Below are 5,000 nucleotides of genomic sequence, written 5' to 3'. Positions count from 1 at the left end.
ATGGACCCTCCTGAACACTACATTTCCCTACGGCGGAACCGCGGGATTCAGTGCTGGGCTAATTCCTGTTCGCTCGCAGCTACTAAGGAAATCCTTGTTAGTTTCTTTTCCTCCGCTTAGTAATATGCTTAAATTCAGCGGGTAATCTCGCCTACTCTGAGGTCGTCGTGAACGTGAATTGTATGAAAATTCAATCGAATTTCATAAAAATCGCTCAAAGGCAAAAAAAACAAAGTCTAGAGGAGAGTGCGTTCGAACACAACATATTCATATTATAACGTATATAAATGATAAATATACCGCGACACGCGCGACTCCGTATCGTCGCGAAAAATCGTTCGCGAACGCGTCTTATGCGCCTCACCAGTGGTCTCTGCTGCGTCGCGTGTCTATATTCTCTTTTTACACTCTTCTCCTTCTTCTATCACATTTTACTCGATCGCGAAAAAGACTCTCGCTAGACGATCTCGCGCTCCGGTTAACTTTAACGCCCGTCCGAGAAGAATTTTCGGGGACTGGACGACCGAAGCGGATCTCGCGCGGTCTCGCGATCGACAGTGAAGAGAAGTGCAGAAGAGGAAAAGAAGACACGACAAACACACACCATGGGGCGACCGACGCGTTCGTTTCAACGCTTTCGCACAAAGTCGGCGGCGGTTATATATTTATATCATTATATTCCGGCGGACGGGACGCGACGTTCGAAAGCCTCGCCAAAGAGGAGCTCCTGCCTCTTCCTCTCTCTTTTCTACGAGAAAAGATAAACGTATTTTACGGGGATACGGAAACGTTACCACGTGGTGTCACACACGATCGTCCGTCTCTTCTCTATAGCAGAAACCGATAAAAATACACCTCCCGAAAGAGAGTATATGGTGATTCTTTTTATATATATATACATTTCGAAATACAACTGAACGTGGCGGAAGCGCACGGTGGTGGTCCAGCGAGGACACGCGACGACGGGGAATAAGAACTATTCGACCCGTTACGAATACGCATGCTCGTCCCGCACGATTTTAACACACACCGTGTTTTTCTCCAGTCGTCAAAGCGTTCGTGCGTCGAATTCGAAAAATAAAAAAAAAAGAAAAACACCTTTTCTCTCTCTCGGGGTAAAAGAGTCGATGTGTATTGTGTATAAAGGTTCTGCGAGAAGTCTCGTTTTGACGTGTGTTCCGCCGATAACGACGATCCTCCGAAACGGGGATACAGAAACGTTACACCTCACAACACGATCTCCGTCTCTTCTCTATAGCAGAAACCGATAAAAATACACCTCCCGAAAGAGAGTATATGGTGATTCTTTTTATATATATATATTTCGAAATTCAACTGAACGTGGCGGAAGCGCACGGTGGTGGTCCAGCGAGGACACGCGACGACGGGGAATAAGAACTATTCGACCCGTTACGAATACGCATGCTCGTCCCGCACGATTTTAACACACACCGTGTTTTTCTCCAGTCGTCAAAGCGTTCGTGCGTCGAATTCGAAAAATAAAAAAAAGAAATACACCTTTTCTCTCTCTCTCGGGGTAAAAAGAGTCGATGTGTATTGTGTATAAAGGTTCTGCTGCGAGAAGTCTCGTTTTGCCGTGTGTTTCGGTAACGACGATCCTCCGAAACGTACATCTCATTCGTAAGAGAGGAAGAAAACAATCTCCCTGGGGCCAGTCGGTAATATACCGACATACGACGTGTCGTGCACATCCGTCTCACGCACGGTATACAAAATATGAATAAAACGTGTGTAGTCTCTCTCTCTCTCGACTTCTTAATATTTTCTTTCACCTCTGACGCATCATTTCAGGTGACGTCGGGAGCGCGGGAAAAAAAATTTTTCTAAACACACGAAACCGTTCATCTCACGAACAGCCGAAAAAGTTGTCGCTCAGATCCATATCGCAGTGGAGCGGTATCCGCGGGCGGTCGTAATTGAACGACGCACGACGCCGCGAACACTCACGCGAGTCCATACAAACGATTCCGATCGTTTTGCAACAACTAGAACGTACACTGTCCGTGAAATTCACAGAATTTTCGCGTGTCCGCGACAAACGCCGACGAGACACCCATCGTTCGCTCGTACGTAGCATCCTTCTCTTAACCCGACTCAGAGACGTTCTTTGCGCCCTTCGGTAAAAAAACGTTCGATCCGAAGAGGTGAACGACGGCGGGGATTTGACAGAGCTACGCAAGCAGTGTATGGTACGTAAACGACCCTCAGCCAGGCGTGGTCCAGGAATTGTATCCGTGGACCGCAATGTGCGTTCGAAATGTCGATGTTCATGTGTCCTGCAGTTCACACGTTGACGCGCAATTAGCTGCGTTCTTCATCGACCCACGAGCCAAGTGATCCACCGTTCAGGGTAATCGTATAAATTTTATATTTCACATATATAATTTTATTCTCATTTGTTCGACCTAATATCTCTCTTCTTTCAAAGAGAAGATAAAAGTTGATACCTGAATCTCCGACCAGCGCGCGAAGGAGATTCAGGCGTCGCCTTGGAGACGACACCGAAGCCTTTCGAGACGAAAAACGTTCAAGTAATATGTATATATTTCTCGACGTTCCGGGCGTATAGTGCATTCAAAAACCCGCGAAAGACGCAGAAGACTCGCACGCGTGGAAACGACGGGGATATATTTTGTATCCTACCCGATACTGAATCCATCGCGTGCAGTCGACCCTCGCGTTCTTCCGATCAGACGCATCTATTGTTGCGCGCATGTTTTCGCGTCGCATCGCGCGAAACGTTGCACGAATCGTACCGATCGATCGATTGAAAGCAAATAATGAAAAAAGACTTCACAGCTGGCTCTTTGCCGGTCATTCGTCCCATGTTATCTCTTGCCGCGAAATTGGCGCGCAAGAGTTGGGTGTCAGACGCGCGGCTTTAAAACGAGCTTCACGGCCGGTCCCTTCGTTACCGCTTTCGTTCTTTCTCTCGGAACGACCATGAACGAACACGACGAGCGACGCTACGGCATACACACGTCCACGGATTCGATTAAAAAAACAGACTTCACAGCTGGCTCTTTGCCGGTCATTCGTCCCATATTATCTCTTGCCGCGAAATTGGCGCGCAAGAGTTGGGTGTCAGACGCACGGCTTTAAAACGAGCTTCACGGCCGGTCCTCTCAATTCCGTGTACGGTACACGCAAGATGCGGGTTCCACTTCCAGACTACCCGGTCCCTTCTCTCTACGAGAATCGATAGTAGAAGAACGGCTCGAAAACGCGTCTCAGAGACTAGGGGAAAAGAAGCGGTATGCGAGCGAAACGAAAACGCATTATGGAAACGTCGCGAAACAATGTTCGACGGTTGCTCGGTTCCAATCGTGCGGCCGTTTCAATTTCTCGTGCGCTTCACCGTCCCTCCGTAACTCTGGCCGATCGCGTATACCGAAGAGCCGACACGCGCAAAAACCACAGGCATTGTATACTGTGTATATATATATATATGTTACAGTCACAGCCTTCGCGCGTTTTACTCTCCGACGCGGGGTTTCCACGACGAAAGAGAGACAGTTTCGTGGCGGGTGACTCGGCCGAATCGCTACGACGGGTATTTCTATTATAGAACGAATCATCGCCACCCTTTACCAGTGCCCGACGAAGGAATCACAAGGTCATCTGGAGTTTACAATGCCAGCGACGGTAATTCCAACGAAGACCCGATAAGTCAACTCATCGTTCTATTTCTCCCCGTACAGAAAAGCGAATCGACGCTAATGCACCTCGCGCAAGCACGAACGTTCTCTTCGCGTGGATCGTCCCATCGTCCAAAGATGTAAAGACGCATTGGAGATCGTGGTCTCTGGCGGGCTCATTGCACGCCCCACTGCATATCTTTCCTCGAATCGAGAATGATTCGTCCACTAAGGCTGCGAAACTACGCGTCGAGGAAACTAGGGGAAAGAAGCGGGATGCGAGCGAAACGACAATACATTATGGAAACGTCGCGAAACAATGTTCGGCGGTTGCTCGTTTCCTCCTGCGGACGTTTCATTGCTCGGGCGCTTCACGTCCCTCCGTAACCTTCGCGCGATCGCGTGCCCCGGAGAGCCGGCAACCGGTGAACCACAGGCGTATAAACTATAGTCTTCTATAGCAAGCCTTCGGCGGTTACTCTCCGACGCGGGGATTCCACGACGAGAGAGAATTTCGTGGCGGGTGACATCGGTCGAAACGCTACGACGGGTATTTCTATTATAGAACGAATCATCGCCACCCTTTACCAGTGCCCGACGAAGGAATCACAAGGTCATCTGGAGTTTACAATGCCAGCGACGGTAATTCCAACGAAGACCCGATAAGTCAACTCATCGTTCTATTTCTCCCCGTACAGACAAGCGAATCAACGCTATCGCACCTCACGCATGCACGAACGTTCTCTTCGCGTGAATCGTCCCATCGTCGAAAGATATAGCCGCTTGGAGATCGTGGCCCATCAAGTTCTTCCGTAACTCCTGCGCGATCGCGTACCCCGGAGAGCAGGCAACCGGTGAACCACAGGCGTATAAACTATAGTCTTCTATAGCAAGCCTTCGCGTTTACTCTACGACGCGGGGATTCCACGACGAGAGAGATTTTCGTGGCGGGTGACACGGCCGAATCGCTACGACGGGTATTTCTATTATAGAACGAATCATCGCCACCCTTTACCAGTGCCCGACGAAGGAATCACAAGGTCATCTGGAGTTTACAATGCCAGCGACGGTAATTCCAACGAAGACCCGATAAGTCAACTCATCGTTCTATTTCTCCCCGTACAGAAAAGCGAATCGGCGCTATCGCACCTCACGCAAGCAGGAATGATCTCTTCGCGTGGATCGTCCCATCGTCGAAAGATGTAAGACGTACAGAAATCGTGGTCCATCACGATTATTCGTAACTCTCCGAGTCGCGTATCTGAGAGTAGGGCAAACGGAGAACCACAGGCATAAATAATACTATATATTTCTTATATAGTTAGCCTTCGCGTTTTACTC

At 49.0% G+C, this 5,000-nt stretch overlaps 1 non-coding gene and 1 pseudogene across 1 annotated transcript; both read right to left on the bottom strand.

Annotated features, from left to right (window-relative positions):
- Window positions 1-165, bottom strand: part of LOC143175751 (large subunit ribosomal RNA) — a 6,569-nt pseudogene extending 6,404 nt beyond the window's left edge.
- A 2,054-nt stretch (window positions 166-2,219) lies between these two features.
- LOC143175753 (5.8S ribosomal RNA) lies at window positions 2,220-2,374 on the bottom strand. Its single transcript, XR_013000434.1, has one exon. It is a non-coding gene; the product is annotated as a 5.8S ribosomal RNA (ribosomal RNA).
- Window positions 2,375-5,000: the final 2,626 nt, after the last annotated feature.

This window comes from Nomia melanderi, unplaced genomic scaffold, assembly GCF_051020985.1.
Source record: "Nomia melanderi isolate GNS246 unplaced genomic scaffold, iyNomMela1 scaffold0182, whole genome shotgun sequence".
In the NCBI taxonomy this organism is placed as follows: Eukaryota; Metazoa; Arthropoda; class Insecta; order Hymenoptera; family Halictidae; genus Nomia; species Nomia melanderi.
Note: the sequence above shows the minus strand (reverse complement) of the source record. Positions and strands in the feature narration are given on the sequence as shown.